The sequence below is a fragment of the Macaca mulatta genome, chromosome 13 (assembly GCF_049350105.2).
Source record: "Macaca mulatta isolate MMU2019108-1 chromosome 13, T2T-MMU8v2.0, whole genome shotgun sequence".
Classification (NCBI taxonomy): Eukaryota; Metazoa; Chordata; class Mammalia; order Primates; family Cercopithecidae; genus Macaca; species Macaca mulatta.
The window spans coordinates 73,973,260-73,996,573 of record NC_133418.1 but is presented as its reverse complement, the minus strand read 5'-3'; the positions used below and the strand labels follow the sequence as shown (position 1 = coordinate 73,996,573).

General features: G+C 36.8%; 1 protein-coding gene across 20 annotated transcripts in view; it reads right to left on the bottom strand.

The window, feature by feature from the left end:
• NRXN1 (neurexin 1) overlaps positions 1-23,314 on the bottom strand; it is a 1,126,307-nt gene that overhangs the window by 868,628 nt on the left and 234,365 nt on the right. The gene's annotated exons all lie outside the window — the stretch shown is intronic.

Sequence of the window (23,314 nt, the reverse complement as noted above, 5' to 3'; positions counted from 1 at the left end):
TAAAAATGAAACATTTACTATACATGTAATCATGTTTTAGAAATTAAAAATAAATTCAAATATGCAAAACGAAGATCACATATAATCCCACCACCCAGAGCTATTTTGATTTATGTCCTGTCAAGACTATGTCTGTGTACATATATACATTTACAATTTTTTTCTTCTTTTAATTATACTTTAAGTTCTGGGATACATGTGCAGAACATGCAGGTGTGTTACATAGGTATACATGTGCCATGGTGGTTTGCTGCACCCATCAACCCATCATCTATATTAGGTATTTCTCCTAATGGTATCCCTCCCCTAGCACCCCTCACCCTGACAGGTTCTGGTGTATGATGTTTCCTCCCTGTGTCCATGTGTTCTCACTGTTCAACCCTCACTTATGAATGAGAATATGAAGTGTTTGGTTTTCTGTTCCTGTGTTAGTTTGTTTAGAATGATGGTTTTTCAGTTTCATCCATGTCCCTGCAAAGGACATGAACTCATCTTTTTTATGGTTGCATAGTATTCCGTGGTGTATATGTGCCACATTTTCTTTATCCAGTCTATCACTGATGGGCAATTGGGTTGGTTCCAAGTCTTTGCCATTGTGAACAGTGTAGCAATAAATATATGTGTGCATGTGTCTTTCTAGCAGAATTATTTATAAACCTCTGGGTATATACCCAGTAATGGGATTGCTGGGTCAAATGCTATTTCTGGTTCTAGATCCCCGAGGAATTGCCACACTGTCTTCCACAATGTTTGAAATAATTTACTCTCCCACCAACAGTGTAAAAATGTTCCTATTTCTCCACATCCTCTCCAGCATCTTTTGTTTCCTGACTTTTTAATGATCTCCATTCTAACTGGCGTGAGATGGTATCTCATTGTGGTTTTGATTTGCATTTCTCTAATGACCAGTAATGATGAGCTTTTTTTCATATGTTTGTTGGCCACATAAATGGCATCTTTTGAGAAGTGTCTGTTCATATCCTTCACCCACTTTTCTTATAAATTTAAGTACCTTTTAGATTCTGGATATTAGCCCTTTGTCAGATGCATAGATTGCAAAAATTTTCTCCTTTCTACACAGATTGCTTTGTAGTGTGATTTTTTCACTTACTAGTATGTTTGAATAACTTTTCATGACATTAAATATGCAAAATACAATATAAAATTTACAATATAATTTTAATGGTTCCCTGATGTACAATTGTATATGTTGCCCATCAGTTTATTTTATGAGTCTATATATTTCTTATCCAGGTTACCTTTATTTTCCTGTATAAACAATAATGGCGTGCCATCCCTTTAAATTATTGATTATTTAAACTCTGAATATTTATTTAATTCTAGGATTTCAGTTACTGTGCTCTTTTAAACTGTTTTCCAAAGAGTTATACTGATTTTCATTCTTCACTAATGGGTTAGCCTTGGGTACTCATGTTCTTTTCAATGTTGAATATTTAAGTTCTAATTTTTCTTAATACTAATATTTTAAAATATTTTTTATTTGAATATTATTTTGAACATTAAAAATGTGTTTATTAACTATTTTTTTATATGATATGAAATGACTGATCTCCATTAAAATGTCACAAGTCTGTTTTGAGTGTTTTGTTCATCTTTGCTTTTCCTGTAACAATCATCTGGGTATCTTTCTCTTAATTAATTGTAACCTCCTATGCATACTATACTAGGACACATTCTTAGGTTTGGGTGTTCGTGCACATTTAGCACCATAGACTGTAAAGGGTCTGAGATTTTATACTACTTAAAAGGCAACAAGTTAACCTGCTGCAGTTTCATGAATGCTGGCAGAAAATTCCAGAATCCTAGGCCAGAGATGAAGTTCATTACTTGTAGCAAAAACCACAGCCAGAGTATCAGCAATCTTTTTTGTGCTAGTTCTGTAAACCCCATTTTCCTCAAGGAAATGCAAAGACAGCCATTTGGTAACTGCACTTACACTGGGTTGTGTTATAAGAGAACTCTGAGCTCCGAGAACCCAAATATTTTATAATGGGCAGTAAATCTGACTACCCTTTGCTTCAGAGAGGAACACGATGTTTATTATACTGAAGAATATATGCATGGAGGGAAACTTTATATCTGTGTTCCAAGGCCATTCAGGATACAAACATCCCTTGAAATTCTGGGGAAAAAAAATAAAAAAGGACGTCAATGTCCTGCCATGCAAACATGCAGAAATACAATTGACCCATAGGAAATTATCTCCAAGTGCTTAGCCCTGAACTTGCAGAAGAGAATAAAATATTTTGTAAAGGAAAGAGAGTGAGTCAAAGGCATTCAGCACTCAAACTTGGTCCCAAACTTAGCCTTACCTGTGAAACCTCATAACAACAGTAACACAGCAGCCAAATAAAAAGGTGATTTCTGGTGAAGCTGATTTCTAAAAATTGGACTTCCTAAAGAGGTTATATAAATAGTGACTTTTGCACTTTATAAAGCAATTCGCTATAGAATCTTTAAATATCAAGTTCTTCTGGTATGATTAGAAAGTAAATTCATCTAAAAATATTTATGCCTTTCTATACAGCATATTAGTTAACAGAGTATGCTCAGGATAAAACTGCCTCAATTCAAATCTGGTTCTGTGTGCTGGTTGAGTTATTTAGCATGCTTCAGTTCCCTCTGCTACAAACTAGGGATACTAATGGCTATTAACTCCATCCTCACAGAGCTAGTAAAAGGTGCTTTCGTCACTGCATGATACATAGGAAACATTTAACAAACGTTAGTCATTACTATTTGTATTACTGTCACCGAAAAATAAGTCATTCAGTTGATATATTTTCTTCTGCTCTTTTCCTCTATGTTTACAATTAACTACAAAATGTTTTCTTTTCTTGAATGACGGGGTAGATGCTAAAAAAAAACGATTTACCAAAATCTAACTCTAATAATAAATGAGTTAAGGTTTCACTCAAATTATAAGTTATTTCTAAAATGAGGAGAAGGGAAAATATTTTTTAAAAAGGATGACACACTTTGGGAGGCCAAGGAAGGTGGATCACCTGAGGTCAGGAGTTTGAGACCAGCCTGGCCAACATGGTGAAACCCCATCTCTACTAAAAATACAAAAAATTAGCCAGGTGTGGTGGCCCATGCTTGTAGTCCCAGCTACTCGGGAGGCTGAGGCAGGAGAATCGCTTGAACTTGGGAAAAGGAGGTTGCAGTGAGCCGAGACTGCACCCCTGCACCCCAGCCTCAGTGACAGAGTGAGACTCTGTCTCAAAACAAACAAACAAATCGTAAAAGAAAAGGATGATGAATTCCTAAAGCTAGATTGTAGCAACTGTGATAACTTCTTTATTTCTATGCTTTTATATAGTGTACTAACAAAGAACTCAAAAATAAGAAAAAAGAGAAAAGTTCTATAGTATTTAAAGGTCTGTAACATACCATTCACTTAACACAAACAACCTAGGAAGCTAAGGGATAGAGTATTCAAGTATCTGTGGAGGGCGGCAGAGGGCCACATGGCATTCCACTCCAGAATGTAATCATTATTTCCAGGTTATGGTTGGTTCTAAAACTAACAGGAGTGACTCATCCTTTTCCAGAGATTCTGAAGTAGATGGAAAATGCATACTTGAAGAAAAGGTGGTGAACAAAGAGGGAGAAAGAGTAATAAATGGTGGCTCTATTGCAAAAGCAAAGCTGTTGAACAAAGGTGGGGAAATCAGAGAACTCTGTGCAAACTGACTCATAGCATTTTTTAAAGTTTCATTATGTTTCTGAGACTTGCGCTTTGATAATGTGTAAAGAATCATTTGTTCCCTCCTTACTAGCACCCCATTCTGTTATCATTATTACATCTATTTCACATTTGAGACAGATGAATTTTGGAGAAGTTATATAATTTGGTCAAGATCATGCATGCAGTAAACAATACATTTAGAATTGAATTCTAGTTTAAAAAGTCAGTTTTCCTGTTACTTTCACTGTAGTAAAACAGCATCGGCTGAACTTGAATTCCGGCCAAGTGCTTGTTCTCCTAAAGCCTACATCACAAACTATTGAAATAATTCTTGGCCAACCCAAGCATCAAATAAAGAATAACCTCACCTTCTGGTGCTCAGCCAGCCTGGGGATTCTGTTAAATTGTGGGTGTAGCTGATATTCTCGGTTACCTGGGGATCCTTCTGTTAATTCTGGCACATATTTGGCTTTTCTTAAGCTCTCGGTCTGTGACTTTTTAAACTATTCAGCTGTATCCTGGCTATGTCCATGTCCTCAGAGAATAAAACAAAATCATAGATCAGGCTGCTCTTTTTATTTTGTCCTGGACACTCTCATTCCCCAGATAAATCACAGGCGCAGCCATAAATCTATGGGAAAAAGAACAGTACAAATTCATTGGAAAGGCATTCTCTATCTTTTCCACATTGTATCCACTATTCACACTGAATTGCTACTGAGAACATTTTTCTCTCTAGTACTCTAGTTACATAAAACACTTGGTAATACGCATACTAGTTTATTGTTCTTCACAGGCAAACATGGTGCTACTTTTTCAAGATTGGGAGTAACTCATTCTGAACCACTGGTCCCCCAAAGGCATATCCATATCCCTTAAGTTGGCTTTGACAGGAATTATAGGAGTAATGTAACTATTATTTGGTAAGAAAGCTGATAGTAAACTGGGTCTTCTCCTTATTTCTAATCCTGCACCTATCCTTTGCCTGACCTCATATTTAAAGAATACCTTCCACTTTTCTCAAAGCTACAAGTAACAAATATTCAAAGCTTCATAGAGTCAGGTCCAGCAATCTTCTGCTGAAGTCTAAAATCTTGCAAACTTCTGGAAAATGGCATCCAGGTAACATTGTGGTTTTGTTAGTTAAAAGTATATCTGAGTATATGTGTGACTGTGTATGGGGGGTATGTACATGTGAGAGAGACTGATTGAAAGTTTCTTCAATAAATAAATTACTTTGAGTAATATCAGGAATTGTGCTAGGCACTAGGGTTACAAAATACATCAGAAATGAATTGAGTCCTTTAGGAACTTTGTTTGTTACACTTTAATCAAAGGGTCAGATGGAGAAAAAAGTGCTTTTACTACACCATCCTGAGTACTAGGCTATAAATGTGCACAGGGTCCTGTGGGAGCAGAGAGAAGGGTGATTTGGTTTCCAGAGACAAGTTGTCTTGAAGGAGATGGCAGTAGAAGCAATGGATGCATAGGAGTGACCCTAGAAAGAAGAATGTGGAGGATATTGCAGGTAGAGGAAAAGAAAGCATGAGAAAACATGGTGAGTACGAAAAAGCATGAATATTCATTATTATTAATTAAAGCTTGGGAAGGGAGCGGTAGAGTTAAGACTTGACAGATATTATGATGAAGACATTATGTAAGACCATATGGACATAATCTGAAGCTTAAAATTTAACCTGTAGGTAATGAGGAATCATCAAAAAGCTTTATGGCTAAGTGTGGCAAAACAGTTTGCCATTGAGGCAAGCTAGTCAAGGATGAAATGGGGTTAAGATCCTAGGCAGGGAACAAATTAGGGAGCTAACGAAAGAGACAGTTTCCAGAAGATACGATAAGGACCTGGACAAGGGTGATGGTAATAATGAGGACAGAAAGATCCATAGTGGGGGCACTGTGTACACAATGAGATCCTCTCTCCAGGGGCAGCTGAAAGGGATATGCACAAGAGGGTTATAGATACGAATTGGAATAAACCGTATCCTCCCCAAAATTCACTTATTGAAGCCCTAACTCCCAATGTCACTGTATTTGGAGACTGGGACTTTAAAGTTGTAATTAAAGTTAAATAAGGTTATGATGATGACACCCTAATCCCACAGAATGTGCCTTTCCAAGAAGAGGAAGAGACACTGGAGCTTTCTGTGAAGACACACAGAGAAAAGACCATGTGAGGACACAGTGAGAAGGTGGACATCTGTAAGCCAGGAAAAGAGGCCTCACCAGAAACTGACAGTGCTGGCACCTCGACTACGGATTCCAGCCTCTAGAACTCTGATAAAATACACTTTTTTTTTTTTTTTTTTTGAGTCTCGCTCTCTCGCCCAGGCTGGAGTACAGTGGCACAATCTCAGCTCACTGCAAGCTCCGCCTCCCAAGTTCACGCCATTCTCCCGCCTCAGCCTCCTGAGTAGCTTGGACTACAGGCACCCACCCACCACGCCCAGCTAACTTTTTCTACTTTTAGTAGAGACAGGGTTTCACCCTGTTAGCCAGGATGGTCTCGATCCCCTGACCTTGTGGTCCACCCACCTCGGCCTCTCAAAGTGCAGGGATTACAGGCTTGAGCCACTGCGCCCAGCCCCCCGACTTTTGTTTTTTAAGCCACTCAGTCGGTGACACTTTGTTATGGCAGACCTGGCTGACTAATACAGAGGGTTTTGTTGATAGAAGTAAATCTTAAGAAACATATAAAGGGAAACACAAGCACTGAGAGAAAGTCCTGAAGCAGCAGAAAGCCAGGAGTAGAGAGCTTCTGCTTGGTAGCTTTGTAGGATGAAGCACAAGTCATGTCGGTGCCCTGTAAAAGGGAGTTCTAAAGCATCGAATGATGCATTTCTAGAGTTGCGATGGGATCAGCCAAACTGTTGTCCAACTACTATTATATCCTGAATCTATTTTCATTCTTGAAGTCTGTGTGGTAGCCAAGCCTGTTTCTTGTTTGCCTTGCTTGCCAGTGTGGTGTAACAGCCACGCCCCCACCCTCCTCTGGCATCAACTGGAATAGGCCTTTTCACTTGCGCTCTAAAACTGCCAAACATGGAGAGTGGGAGGAAGAGATGTCAGGATGAGCAGAATGCAAATAATGACTGAAGACTCCAGAAATCTTCAGTTTAGATGTTAACTATCCAAGATTTTATTAAAAAATATGAACTGTAATACATACATAAAATATAAATATTTTAGCCATCCACATTATAATACCAGAAAACCTCTTGTGCACATAATGAGGGCCATCTATGTAACACAGGAAGTGTGGCATGATGCTGTCTCTAAATGAAGAGGGGCTCTTTTTAAAAAGACACCACAAAATCTGTTTTTATTCCTCTTTTTAGCAAATTGGCTTAGTTTAAATGCCAGTCTATAAAAGGCTTCATCCACACTCTCAGTACCTATCAGTTGTGAAGAAAAGAACGAAGGAAACCTCTGAGTGCACTTTTTCTCTCAGCACGTGCCAACATGGGGCTTGGGTTTTTGGACAGAATTTCATAAATCAAACAAAGAATAATGATTCTTCCTTTATCTCTATGCCATTATAGCGCCATCAAGTGGAAGACAAGATTATAGGATTTAGACAGTTCCTGCAGAGGAATTGGTAAGTAGATTTTTCTTCTGCCTGCTTAAGGATAGTTTCAATTTTGATCTGAGACACATCTGTGTGTGTGTACTTCTGTGTGTGTCTGTGTGTCTGTGTGTGAGACAGAAACAGTGTGGCAGTTCCTCCCTTTTGTTTTCTACATTAATGCATTCCACCTGTGCTTTTAACATCCGGATGCTATCATATTTTAATTATACTGATTAATGCCTGCATAAGAATTACAAATGGTAAACCAACCTTCCCTCAAATTAGCTTAGTCAATCTGTGTAAAGGCAGAACAGTGAAATAGGACACCAGTCTAATATCATATAAAAAATGGAAATGTCCTCATTTGTTTCTATGTTCTCTTAATTAAAGGTGACAGAACTATTGGGGCAGCAAATGCAATATGCAAAGACCAGTGCATTTACAGCTGTAAGTTGCATTGCTGTTTTAGCATTACTCTCACTGCTGGGAAAACATCTGTGGAAAAGAAGAAGATAGGGAGTTCTCATGATAAAACTGGAAAGAGATGTCAAAAGAAATATTGCCATCTCCATCTTCGGAGAGCTTTGTGAAGAGGATCATCGTGTGCTCTAGTTACTCTGATCACAGATTCCAACTCTACTCTGAAATATCTTACAGCATCTTTAAATATCTCTCTTATGGGTCTCTGGCAAAACAAAACAAAACAAGAAAACAGGCCGGGTGCTGTGGCTCACGCCTGAAATCCCAACACTTTGGGAGGCCAAGGCGACTGGATCACCTGATGTCAGGAGTTCAAGACCAACCCGGTCTACATGGTGAAACTCCATGTCTACTAAAAATACAAAAAATTAGCCAGGCATGTTGGCGGGCACCTGTAATCCCAGCTACTCGAGAGGCTGGGACAGGAGACTCGCTCGAACCCAGGAGGCAGAGGATGCAGTGAGTCGAGATCATACCACTGAAGCCTGGGCAACAAGAGCGAAACTCCATCTAAAGAAAACAAACAAACAAAAAAACAAACAAAACAATGACGACACCAAAAAACACAAAACAAAACAAAAAAAAAAAACCCAAGAAAACAGAAACTCCTCTAACCTAATTTACCACGTAATTTAAGGTAAAATAATTTTCTCCTTGGCCACTTTCTGAAGAAAATAAATGAAACATGTATTAAAAAAAAAAGGGGGGGGGCTTTATAACAACCCTGAAAAGACCAGGAACCATGAGTTAGTTGTTTTTCCTGAGTAAGGACATTGTAGAGCAGAGAGGTGAGGACTGCCTTTGGCACTGGTGATCTGCCCTGAGGCTTTTTCAGTCCATGATTGCCAATTCTTTCATCTAAAAATGGAGATCTCACCACTTCTTGCATGTCATAAGGATTAAATGGCATAATATAAATGAAAGCATCTTGAAAATTTTTGTATATTGACCTACTGTGAGTCTGCAGAGATAAAGATTCCAAAATATTTTTGTGTTCCAAAATATGAGAAGGTAAATATGGCTTTACAATTCCCGTTTTTTATCTTGTCTGCCTTATTACCTTCTCCATTCTTTTTTTTTTTTTTTTTTTTGAGACGGAGTCTCACTTTGTCACCCAGGCTGGAGTGTAGTGGTGCGATCTCAGCTCACTGTAATCTCCGCCTCCTGGGTTCATGCCCTTCTCCTGCCTCAACCTCCCGAGGAGCTGGAACTACAGGCGCCCACCACCACTCCCAGCTATTGTTTTTTTTGTATTTTTAAGAGAGACAGGGTTTCATCATGTTAGCCAAGATAGCCTCGATCTCCTGACCTCGTGATCCACCTCCTTGGCCTCCCAAAGTGCTGGGATAACAGGCGTGAGTCACCCTGCATGGCCTCCTCACTCTTTTTAAGCACTTTACCAAGAGCTTTCTGTTGAGACTGCATCAATGTCATGTAACAATTCCACACAAAACTTGTTTCCATGAGTCTGATGCTTCTGGACAAGGAAAAAGTCATCAGTTTTGAGTGATAACTTTTGCAACATCATAGACTCTTGTTTCTAAGGTATCTACTACTAGTGGCAAAATGTGTGTGTGTGTGTGTGTGTGTGAGTGAGAGAGAGAGAGAGAAAGAAAGAGTGAGAGAGAAAGAAACCCTTTCAAGAAGACCTCCTTAAATCAGGGATAAAGTTATTTTTGAGAATAAGATAAAAACCTAAACATATCAGTGATGGCAAGCTTAATTGCAATGCATGGCTGTCAACTGTGTGCATAATATGCACCAGAACTAAACCTTAGAAAACAAAAATGAATAAAGCATAGTCCCTACCTATAAAGAGATAACAATGTTGAAGGGTAAAATGGATAATTAAACACAGTAATTATCACATAAGCACTATGATAAGAGTAACCAAGGCATTGAGTGGTCACAGATGGTTTCTCTATAAAGGTGCTACCTCGTGTAACTCCTTGATGGATGACAAGGAGATGGAAAGACATGAGGAGTGGGACAGTAAGAATGCAAGGAGCAGGAAATGGATTGGGGGAGAAAAGGAAGACCAGAAAAAGGGATGGCTAATGTAAAGCCCGTGGGTCCAAACAAACCAAAACAAAGGCATATTAAGGAATTTAATATATTCCAGAATGGCCAAGGATTTTAAGTGTAATTTTACATTGTGTATACACGTTCACATTTTTCTATATGCATATAGACAGCTACATCCTTGTATACCTACTGCTTGGACCCCAAACCTAATTCATGGCTGCCAGCCACTCCACATATAGGAAACAAGAAAAGGGCAAATATAACATGCCTACAATGCCCAAAAGGCTTCCTTCTGTTAAATGCAACCATGAAATGATACGGCTTAACATAAACTCACTGAAGCCTCATCTTCCAAGCATAATGCAAAGATTCCAGCTCTATTCAATCTCAGCTACAGGGCAATCACAACTGTAACTAACTCCTACGTCTTTCATCTTTTGACAATGAAATTAAAATATTGCTTCATGCTATGGTAGGAAAGAACACTCTAAAATAAATAATCCAAAGTTGAAATAAAACTGAAAATAACAGCAGAGTCTTTCTGAGACAGTGGGCGGCAATGTTAATGAATGGAAGCGTTGCATACAAATTGAACAAACACGCATTGATTTTGAAGGTATATGGAAAGATGACTCACATAAGCTATGGATATCAGAAATTTAAGAATCTAAGCCAAAATGAGACAATTTAGACAAGGGGCATAATTATTTTTTTTTAAGGTGGGGGATACACAGGGAAAGTAAAGATGAAAGTTAGCATTCACCTGAGATACACAATTACAGAAAAGTCATGGAAATCAAACATGCAAGATGTTTAACACATAGAGTGAGATGAAGAAGGATCATTTTTAAACCTTACATTCTCCCTGCTCCTAGTTTGGATAAACAGGAATCCCTCAAGTCCTAGGTTTTCAAAATTATGTCTCTTAAAGAATTAGTAGCTTTGCAAACAAAAGCAGGATTGACTCTTTTAATCTCAGTTATCTCTGTCAGTGCTCCTGGTGGTGGTGACATGCTGGCCTCTCATATTTCTGTAAGCCTGGCCCTTTGGATTTTCCCACAGTATCAGTCTAAAAGGCCAAGGAGTTGTAAACCTACTTGTAACCGTCCTTATCCCTTCCCACCCCACCTCCCCCTACACACACACATGCACACACACACACACAAACAGGGTCTACCCCTCCCATAGCTTCTGAATTATGAAATGTGCCCCATTCAGTTCTTGGAACTCTTCCGATTTATCCACTCTGTTCATCCTCTCTGGGGAATCCAATCTTGACTCAAAGACACCAAGTAATCTTTAAAATCAGAAACTGCTTTAATAACTCATTAGAGATAGATGACTATCTCTTACATCACTTGAGTCTTTCCTTTCCTCAGGCATTTCCTCTCTAGATTTTGGGTCACCAAAACAACCCAACTGCCATCCACTCACTCCTTTCTACATTAAAAAAAAAAAAAAAAAAAAAAAAAAACCCAAAAATAAAACCAGCCAGGTGTGGTGGCAGGTGCCTGTAACTCCCCAGCTACTCAGGAGGCTGAGGCAGGAGAATCACTTGAACCCGGGAGACAGAGGTTGCAGAGATAATATTTCCACAGATTACTATATTATTCTCTAAGAAAATGCACCTGCTTGTCCTTTGGGAGCAAAACCATAGTGTAAAATGCAGGTTGAGTATTCCTTATCTGAAATGCTTGGGAGAAGAAGTGTTTCAAATTTTTGATTTTTTTTTTGATTTCAGAATATTTGACTATACATAAGGTTTGCATAGGGAACCCAGGCAGGAGCAGAAAAGATATATCCCAGTTAAGGATGAATGGGAGGGTTTTCCTCCCCTTAAGAATGCTGAATAAACTGTGTATTGTGTGCCTGTATTTTGACTGCAGTTCATCACATTAGGTCAGGTGTGGGATTTTCCACCTTTGGCATCAAGTGGGCGCTCAAATCTTTGGATTCTGGAGCACTTCAGATTTCAGATTTTCAGATTAGGAATGCTCAACCTGTGCTAGCAACTGATTTTTAACATTTCCTTGGTTGGTAATTTTTATGGGAAGAAGAAAATCTCAACAGATGAAATAAACAGTAACTAAAACTGGATTTATGCTATTATTTTTTTCAGCAATAAGTAAATGAAATAATTTTCTTTTTAAAACTGTCAAAAGTAAGACATTTAAAACTAAGAGTGAAATCTTTGGAGAGTTAGACTTTATAGCTCCATGTGAATGCAAATGCTTTACTAACAGTGGAATTGGAAATTGGATAAGTTCCCTTGAGATAGAAATAGTCAAAATGCCAAAGGAGATTCCAAACTACTTGCTACAAAACAAAACAAAACAAAACAAAAAAACAGTCTTAGCTTTGCCTATAAGTCGATCTCTAGTTCTTCTCCATGCAGGAGATATGTTGTATGTGGTCTTCCATCCCAAGGAGAATAATGGTTAGGTTTCTCAACTCTCATAACAGAATGTCAACATCACCATCTGCTCATCTGGCTTTCAAAGGACGCATATGGGCTCATCTTCTTGGCCCAGATTCTCCTCTTGCTTTGGGGCTTTTCCCTTCAGTTTGGTCTTTAGTATGTACTCCTAAATTTGCCAAATGCACATTGGAGGCCACAGAAGACTTTGCTGAAGAATAGCCCAGTAATGGATTGAATTCTTATTTATTCAGAGGTTTCCCTGAAAAAATTCCTCTGCAGCGTATTCAAATCGTATAGCCCAAATTATACTCCCTGACTGTGGTAATTTAAATGTCATTTTAAAATTAAGGCCTTTGTTAATAAATACTGTTTGCTTAAAGGTTAAAAGATAGAATTACACCCTTCACACCAAATTGCAATCTCCATGGGTCCTTATCTGCTCTTATTAATTCAAACAGAAGGTTCTGGGTGTCATCTGTCACTTAGAGCCTGAAGTAAACCTCTAAAAGCATACATTTTTGTTGTTGTTTCCATTCTACATGGGCTTAAAGTATGCTTTAGAAACATACATCACAACTGAGATGTGGGTGGGCATTATGAATAGTTAAGCAGCAGTGTAGAAAGCAATATGGACAGAAGAAACAAAATAATTTCTTAACATATAAATAAATTCAAAACCTATTTGAAATGCAGCATATTGGAAGAACATTAGTCAGGGTCTCTATAACTAATTAGCTTTGCGACTTTGGGTAAGACATAATCTCTCTGGATATTTATGTAAAGCTAGAATTTTGTGTGAGAAAACTAAAGTTTAGAAGGACAGAAAGTAATTACAAAGTAAAGACACTGAACACAAATCTTGAATTTTACCATTAATTGAATGATGGAAAAAAATAAAGACTATATGATTAACTTTTATTTAATTGTCTATTTTCTCTATAAAATTTTCAATCCATGATTTAGAGATCATGTTCATCTTGATCACCACTTTATCTCTGGTGTCTAGCACAGTGCAGACTGACCATTTATTGTGAAGTAAAGACCAAATGAGTTTTAAACATATTATCTAATACTATAATACTCTTATGGTCTCATTCTTCAGTTTTTTGCTAATATAACAGATACATTTGTATCCTCTGTAATAGAAAAATAGGAAGGGATGGTATTGATTGTAGTTGAATAATTAAGGGGAGAAAGTTAAGCCTCAAATAAGAAATTTCCTGAAATTTCACCAATGAGAAAATGGTTATAAAACCTTGCATTTTACTGAAAATAAAACTTTTTTTTAATCACAAGAGAAGGGTAAATGGTTAATTAAAAGCAAATTAGATGAAATAAGATGATACAAAGAAGGCATCTCATTTAATGAATATGATGTTAGGCACTTTAGAGAATTTATGTAAATTTCTGAACAACTCTAAAAAATAAATCCAATATTAGTTTTAAATAAGAATAAATTAAAACATAGAAAAGTTAAGTGACGTATCCAAAGTAATATAAGATGTAAGCAGAAGAACTGAGATTTGAGCACTGAAATCACTGGTTCTAATGTCAGTTCTTTTTCCAGTATCCATTTCACATTAATTGATAGTCTACCAACTACCAGATGTTTCACTGAACACTCCTTGGGAAGGAAGGGAAATTAAATATTGGCATTAGTTAATAAGACATTTATTTCCACCAAGTGTAAGTAGTAGGATGAAGATACATTTTTGAGATGATATGATTTATCCAGAAGAAAAAGCAAAGTTTGTTAGAGTTCTCCAATCTATTTATGATAAAAGCATTGTGTAAAAAACAAGAAAAGCAAATTTCTTAAGAGTAATGTTAGATGAAAGCCCATCACAGTTAATGGTATGAGTAAAATTGCATTAATTGTCAATGGTATGAAAATGTTCAGATAAATCATGCCAGAATAAAACAGAGGGCTTATAAACAAGTCTTTCAGTTGGGCAGTCATCAAAAATGTATGAAAATCCACTGAGTTAAAACTACTTATTCTTTGGTTTTGCCATCTTCATGTTTAGTATAGGGAAGCAGGGCCATTTTTGGTGTAAGGTTCCGCTTAACCTTTACTAAAAGGTTAATCAAGAACCATTACTCTAAAAACTTGAAACGATTCTGCAAGCTTTTATAATACCCAGTTTATCCCTTAATTTTATCACCATGGGAATTAACAGAAAATCCTCCCAATAAAAAAAAAAAAAAAAAGTGTGTTCTTTCAAAGATATAGAGAAAGAGGCAGCTGAAGATATGTTTCTTTCTCACATTACCCTTGGGAAGGGTAAACAGAAGATAAAAATCCAAAGGGACATATTGAGTAAGAGTAGCCATTGAATGACAGGAAGAAAACCTAAATTCATTGGTCTTCTGTACAACATAGAAACAGGAATGCAAAAAGAGCTTGGAACCCCCAAAGGACCCTCAGCATGAGCAGCAGAATTACCACAATGATTTTCATGCACTTGTATTTTTTTTTTAATCAGCAAAATTTAGCAGCTTATATTTCAATGAAAGAGAGCAATGTTCTCACTGGGGGGCAATTTAGAACCATAGGGGACATTACAGTGTTTCTAGATATTTTTTGTTGTTACAAGTGGAGTGGTGGTTGCTTTGGGTATCTATTAAAAATAGGTAGAAGTAGGGAACCTCCTAAACACCCTAAAATTCACAGGACATTCCACCACAACAAAGAATTAACTAGCCCAAAATGCCAATAGTTCTGAGGCTGTGAAACCTTGGAGTAGAAGGAGAATTAGCATAAAACCCTTTTTTTTAATAGGCATTTTTCAGGTTTCTTTGCTACATCTGACTGAAACAGGCTTGACTAGCAAATTTCAAGAGTGACCTTGTTTCAAGGTGCATCATTTGTCAGCATCAAATTCACATCCTCTTTCTTATTTAAAATCTACCATTAGTTATTTCTCCCTCAAAAGGCTTCTACAATTTAACAGTGAGGACATGTTATAGCTGTGAAATAGATGTCCCCATCATACTGCTTTAGATGGGAAAAGAAACATTCTGCAGTGTTTATAAGTCATAAAGAATTCTAAATATCTCCCACTCAACACATTCAGGCAAAATGATGGTATAATTTCTGTGCTGGGTAGCACTCTTTCATACCATTATGTGTCGTGTGAACCAACTGTAGGTAATGCACTATCTTCCTTTAATCAAATCTGCATTGTAATTTCTATAAAAAAATCAATTAAACACAAGGAGCAATTACTTATTTTTTATCACAGCATAATTTACTTACCCAGAACAGCAGCATGAAAATGTGAGGAAAGATCTCATCTACCTCAGTGTATTTAAAGTATGCATATTTTTAAATAAATGCGAATGAAACACTGTCAAATAAGCAATATATTATCTCTATATAATTCCCCATTTACAACAACTTTATGGATGGGTAATATGGCTTAATAGCAAAAGCCTAAGATATCGTTTTGAAAGACAATTTTTTCATAGTCAATATTATGGCTGAAAACATTTTTCAGACTCTTACAGTGAAAATATAATTAGGCAACAATTTGCTCATCAACCTCATCAAATCAGTTTCAAAAACGACCTACTTAGGTGTCAAATAAACCTAAAAGAGCTATATTTTTTCCAAGCCTTACAAACCCATCCTTCTTTACATTTCTTTACCTATCTTTGTGCATTATTATCAAGGAATTTTGTTAACTACATGCTTAGTAGTTAGTAGGAGATCACAGAGCTAACCCAGCATCCTTATATCTGGGACCTGTAGTCTTTTCAATGAAATCTATTTTACACTGGGCATCTGGAGTTTTTTAACTTTATCTAGAAAGATTTACCTGGAGGGTTTGGTAAGTAGGTTTGGAGAGCCCCTACATTTGCATTTTAACAAGGTCTCAAGTGATGCTGATGCTTGACCCATAGGTCTGGAAACTACCCAAGAATTTAAAAGACCCAGTTTTGGTCATGATTCAGCAATCTGTATGTGCTCTTACCCACTGTGTCAGAGGCATCAAGTTTCTTTTTTCTCCCTTACTTTTATGTTATCAACCTTCGTGCTCATCAGTCAAACTAAAAGATGAATCCACTCCCACCTAGATGATTGCATTCTCTTTCCTTCCTTTCTTGGCACTTCCTGCTCCTCCCCTTCGTATCTTCTTTCTCCTCCTCTTTCTTCTCTCCCCCTTTCTCTCTCTTTCACCGCCTTCCTCACTCCCCAATTTCCTCCCTCCCATACAATTCTATAACTCTGATCTCTTTCAAATCCAGAGGTAAATCTCACTTTGGCTATGAAATCATCTCTGATTTACCCCACTTAATATACAATTCTCCTCCATGTGGAACTGCTCAGTACTTACGAACTCACTTTTAATAGACTCGTTTGTACTCCTTGCTTCATTAATTAGTAAATTAAAGCCTTTGTGTATCCCTATGGTGCACGGTCTTAATTATATTATTATATTATTTGTTACATGCATTTTTTTTTCCCTTTTTATAACAATGCCTGCTGGAATGATTGGCTCTCAATCAGTGCATAATACATATTATTAGCCCAATAATGTACTGAGTCAGGGGCTTCAAAGCAGTATTTCAAGATGCAATGACCCAAGGTTCACAAGAAATCTAATTAGTGCTTCAACCAAAGCCACCAGTCAAGTCTGGGGGAAATTGGCTCCAAATCACAATGCTGCTTTAGTTTCCTCAGTAGCTGCTGATATTATCCTATTAATGGGGGAATTTAGGGAAGAATTATTAAATAGGCTTGGTCTAGTTGCTAGGCTGTCTGCGTGACTATAACAGGGATTCTCAGAAGCCATGTTAAGCGTGTTCAAATACTCCTAAAATAGCCGCTGGTGATAGAGAAAGTAGAATTCTCCAAAGTTAATTTTTATACTTCTTTAAAAGCCTGGTTTGCTCTAAGGGAACTCATAAATGAGACATATTTTAACCATTTGATCATATTTGTTGAATCACTCCATTCTGAACATAAGCAATTTTGGAATGAAGGCCTTCTTGCCACACAGGTAATAGGTGTTGCAAAACATGGGACACCATGAGAGGTATGGAATGAATGAAAAAAATCTCTCCCTCCTTCTCTCTACTTCGCCACGCCAACCTCACCAGCCCCATCTAAGATCTGGATGACTAATGAAAGATTAATTCTCTGAGGCTTAAAGGGAAATTTCACACTTTGTCAGTAAAAAGTTTGGCTTTCCCCTAAGTGATAACATACAAATGGAGTAACAGAAGAACTCCCAACATTAAGGAATGTCTGTGAAGGTGCCAAGGCATTTAATGAAAAGTTGCTAATCAGATTGTAAGGCCCAAAGTCCTGGCTGCCTCACATTAGTGATGAGAATTTTTAACTTTAATTTTTTATAGCAATCCAATACATTTATGTGTTTATGAGTATTTTAGTATCTCAGTCCATTTGGGCGGCTACAGCAAAACACCTTCAATTGGATAATTCATAAGCAACAGAAATTTATTGTTCTCAGTTTTTGAAACTAGGAAATCCAAGATCAAGGTGCCAGGAAAGTTTGGTGTCTGGTAAGAGTCCAGTCTCTCCCTCAAAGGTGGTGCCTTGTTGCTGCATTCTCCAGAGGACAGGACATTGTGTCCTCACATGGCAGAAGGGCAAGGCAGCTCCCTTTTTTTATAAGGGCACAAATCCTATTTTATAAGGGCAGAGTCCTCATGACTTAATAACTTCCCAAAAGTCCCCATCTCTTAATACTATCACATTAGGCATTAGGTTCCAATATATGAATTTTGGAATAATACTCAGATCATAGCAATTAGTTTATTTTTTTTTTCCTGATTGGTTCATAATTAGAATTATTGTTACACGGAAGCTGAGGCTATAGACTTTTTTCCTCGGTATCACAGACAAGATATTAGAAATGCAGCAATGGCATCTGCAACCAATATCCAGGTGTAGACAGTAGTTCTCAATCACTGGAGATTTTGCCCCCACTAGGAGACATTTGAAAATGTCTTATGACACATATGATTGTCACAAAGATGGAGGAAGGACTCTAGAGCATCTAGTGAGTACAGGCCAGGCATGATCTCAAACATTTTAAAAACACAGAACAGCATTCCCAAACAAAAAATTATCCAGCCCAAAATGTAAATCATGCCAATACTGAAAAACACTGAGCTAGATCATGTGTAGACTTTGGAGACAGATTAATGTACACTCTTCTGCATATTATCTATGCAAACTCGGGGACGCTAATTAACCCTAACACCTCAACATCCTATCCATAATCAGGGTTTAGAAATTATTCCAGTGCAATCTCGGGAAAGGACCAAATGATGTAATTTAGGCAAGGTACCTATTTCAATGTCTGATACAGAGCAAGCACTCAGAGTAAGCCCTGGCATGTCATAGGCACTCCATAAATGTTAGCTTCCTGTTAGTTCAAATATATTTTGACTACAAGCTTCTCCTAGAGAAACTATCATTCTAAGACAAACCAACTTCCGTGAAAATGTCCAGAAGTTCCCAGTGTAAGCTAAAAGAACAGTTGCCTTGTACATAAATATTTAGGTGATCAGGCTTCTCTGCTCACATAACTCAACCATTTAAATATATATTTGATATTTGTTATTTGAGGGGGCTGGTAAAAATTATATGCTAAAAGTAGGTATTTCCCTATGACTCTGTAAAATATTTACCAGGAGAAAGAAAGAGAATGCTTAATTATTAGGATTAATCATCCAATAAACTATCCATTTGAAAGAAAGGAATTAAGGAGAATATGGGGGAAATTCTAGCTATATATAATCACTTAGGAAACTCCAATATCAGTAAAAGTATTTGTTAATATAGTTGTTATGATCTCGAAAATGTAGACCCTCAAAATCCCAAATCAATATTTTCCTCAATACTCAAAAAGCAGAATTTATTTAAAAACTATTTAGTATAATTAGGAAAAGTTTCTACTTTTCTTAACCAGAAACTGCTTTTTAAGTCTGCTTTTTCAAGTATTAGAGTACTCATAAATATTTCAGAAAAGCCATTGACTTTCAGCACCACATGAAAAAGGAATGATAATTTTATATGTGTATCACTGATTCAAGACATATTTTCTGAACCACCCATCATATTCCATGGACCCTTAAAATTCTCTGGTTCAGCAAGTTAACACTGTCCACTTCATTGTCACAAAGAAAATAAGAAAGCTTTAGGAGGCAAATCTAAAGAAGAACATTCTCCCTGAAATATAAAGACCATGGAGGCTATACACTGATTGATATTTCTGTACAAATGGGTACAGAAATATCAGCTACTCCACCAAAGTCAATGCCATGTCTCAAATGCTGCAAAATTAAAGCAGTCTAGATCAGTTCTCTTTTGAGCAATAGTTTACAAAGCTATTCAGAAGACTGTTTAAATTTTTAATAAATTCAAATTTTAACCTTTCATATCAGAAGATTAGAAGATCTTGCCAAAAATAATTTCAGAATAATTTTCTACATAGGCATTTGAGTTATTGGCAGCAATTGCTGAAAAGTTAGCATTTTTATTTCTCTGTTGTTATAATGTGTCTAAATATTAGGTTGGTGCGAAAGCAACTGCAGTTTTTACCATTGAAAGTAATGGCAAAAAACTCAATTACTTTTGCACCAGCCTAATAATTTGGTATAAGCTATCTATCTATATATGTATTTACCATCTACCTTCGTATCCTCTTTCTTGGGGGACTTGAAAACATTAATGTAAGATAAATTTCCTCTGTTCGTTTACATATGCAGTGGGATGATACTGAATTTAAATTCATTTACTAAATTAATGAGTTATTTGTGTACTTTGTTCCATGAAGACATATTAAGTTTCACCTAAATCTTTCACTATGTTTGGATTCCAGTACAAAGTAGGTTTTGAGTTTGAAGGAAGGACAACAGTTTAATTCCTATACAGATAGTGAAATTGAAAGGCAGAAGAAACACCTGCATTTTGGAGAGATGGGGATGAGACACAAAGTAGAGAGTAAGAGTGTGTGAGAACTGTCCAACAAAGCCACCCAAAATCTGAGGTGGGCTGGGGGATGTGTTAGGCACATAGTACGGACACTACCTTAATTACAGTTGTTCAACTTAGGATTTTTCGACCTTATGATGGTACGAAAGTGATACATATTCACTAGAAACCGTAGGTCGAGTACCCACATAACCATTCTGTTTTTCACTTTCAGTACAGTAGTCAATAAATTACATGAGACAGTCAACACTCTATTATTATAAAACAGGCTTTGTATTAGATGAATTTGCACAACTGTAGGCTAATGTATGTGTTCTGATCATGTTTAAAGTAGTCTAGGCCAAGCTATGATGTTCAGTAAGTTAGGTGTATTAAATGTATTTTTAACTGGGCTGAAACTTCATGGTTAGTCAAGGAGCAACTGTATTTGTTTAGAAAATACTTGGATTCAATTTCCAACTCTAATCTTGTGACACTTTAAGATGTCCTCAGTTACACACACACACACACACACACACACACACACACACACACACACGAGAGAGAGAGAGAGAGAGAGAGAAAGAGAGAAACACACATGAGGATTCTTTTTAATTAATTATACTTAAATTTAAAAGATGCTGTGCACATAATTTGTGGACATAAATCAGAGAAGTGGTTTCACAAAACAGATGTTGAATAATTGTAGTTATACAAAAAGCCAAAAGTCAGTATTTTGTGACATACTCTTTGGCCTCTAAGCAGGAATAATACACTGTTTTAATCTTGTCATTTTATCCATTTTATTTTGACCCGTTAGTTATACTGAGTTCAAATATATTTTGACTTTATAATTTTTCTATTTTCAATTTCACTGCTGATTTGTCAGGAAATCTCTGAGGAGCCCAGTTTTCTCCTTTAACAAATGGAGATGACAGGATCACTCTTCACCTCTCACATCATCCTCTATTCACACCAGGTTAAGCCTCACTATCTATATTTACATTATACTTTGCATTTTTTTCTATAGTATGTTTCATAATTTGAAAACATTATTTTTGTATTAATATGAGCAATTACAGGACATGCTGCAGGAACCATGGGTATTTTGCTAACAGAGGTAGCCCAAGTCAATGAGTTGCTACTGCCTAACTCAGGGTAGTCACCTATGGAATAGCTATAAAATGAATAAATTAATAATGCATTCGTTTTTTTTCTGAGATGGAGTTTCACTCTTGTTCCCCAGAATGGAGTGCAATGGCATGATCTGGGCTCACTGCAACCTCCACCTCCCGGGTTCAGGAGATTCTCCTGCCTCAGCCTCCCAAGTAGCTGGAATTACAGGCGTGCACCACCACGCCTGGCTAATTTTTGCATTTTTGCTAGAGATGGGGTTTCATCTCTAGTAATGAACTCCTGATTTTGGTCATTACTAGACCAAAGTAGTAATGTTGGTCAGGCTGCTCTCGAACTCCTGATTTTAGGTGATCCATCCGCCCTGGCCTCACAAAGTGCTGGAATTACAGGTGTGAGCCACTGTGCCTGCCCATTAATGGGACTTTAATATCTCTTGTTATAAAAGTCTTCATTTTAAATGACATTTTGAATTATTTTTTAAACCTTAAATTGTTTAACTTTTTATAGTAAACTTTATTTTACATCACTTTCTAATGTATGCAAGCAAAACTTCAGAATTTATTGAGATTTTTTGAATGACTTCTGTTAAACTAATTTAATTGCATAATTTTCTATACAGCAAAGTTATTTTTTTTCCAATTTTTAAATGTCTCTGATTCTTTAAAATTAGCATTATCAATTATTTTTTATGCGAGTTTATAAGAAGCAACTGATTCACTAATCAGGTTTATTTATGTCAAAGTTTCTAAATATTTCTGACATTGTGAGGTTTTGAGCATAGTTTTTATTAGCATTTCTATTAAACTCAATTTTTCTGAGTCAAATCACTCAGATTCTATTTTTTTGTTCAGGATAAAAATGTACCTATGACAAGTAGTATTGGGTTTTATAAAACTATAATTTATATCTGATGATTATATCAACCTGCAATATGTATTGTGAATCACTTTATTTCTTGGAGAAAAGAACAGGGTAAAAGTTTCAGAGTCTGTGAATATCTCTTACAGAAAAAAAATCATAATTACATAATGATGCAGGATCTGTGGATATAATAAGGTCTAAACGGCAGGACCAAATGAGAGGACCAAAGCATTCTATGCTTCTATATTATACCTTTGACACAAACTTTGATGTTTAAAAATAAACAAAAACAAACCCAGATTCTCCTAAAATACACACAAAAAAACTTCAGCTTCTATAAGAAAACATGCAAACATTAGTTTATATAACAGGTTTTGTTCCTAAATGTTTTGTAAGGATCTAGTTTTTGTATAATTTTTCTATTTGTATTTTCGTTATTTCAAGGCTGGGTTTGATGTATTGGAAGCCAAGGCAAAGATGTGGTAAAGCAGTTAATCCTTCTAAAGACAAAAAATTATTTCTGATATAACTTTCGAAGCAATGTGAATTTTCTTCTATCAAGTTTCCTTAAATTGAAGTCAAACTATAACAATACCTTGGTTTCTATGGGTTCTCTGTCACATGCATCCTCAAGTATATGTGACCAAAGGTTTTTAAGCCATAATGTCACTATTATATCATCAACTATCTACCATAAGAATGCTAAAAATTGTCCTCTTTGAGATTTTGATAATTTAGCATTTCGGTGTGGAAAAAAATCAAACCCAACAAAAGAAAATAATATATGATACAGAATTACAAGGCCTTCTATCTCACCACTTGTTATAGGTTTAATGGTGTAGCCCACAAAAAGATCCACTGACGTCCTAACCCTCAGTGCCTCAGAATGTGAACTTATTTGAAAATAGGGTCTTGGCCGGGTGTGGTGGCTCACGCATGTAATCCCAGCACTTTGGGAGACCGAGGCAGGTGGATCACCTGAGGTCAGGAGTTCGAGACCAGCCTAGCAAATATGGTAAAACCCCATTTCTACTAAAAATACAAAAATTAGCCGGGCATGGTAGTGGGCGCCTGTAATTCCAGCTACTTGGGAGGCTGAGGCAGGAGAATCACTTGAACCCGGGAGGCAGAGGTTGCAGTGCCAAG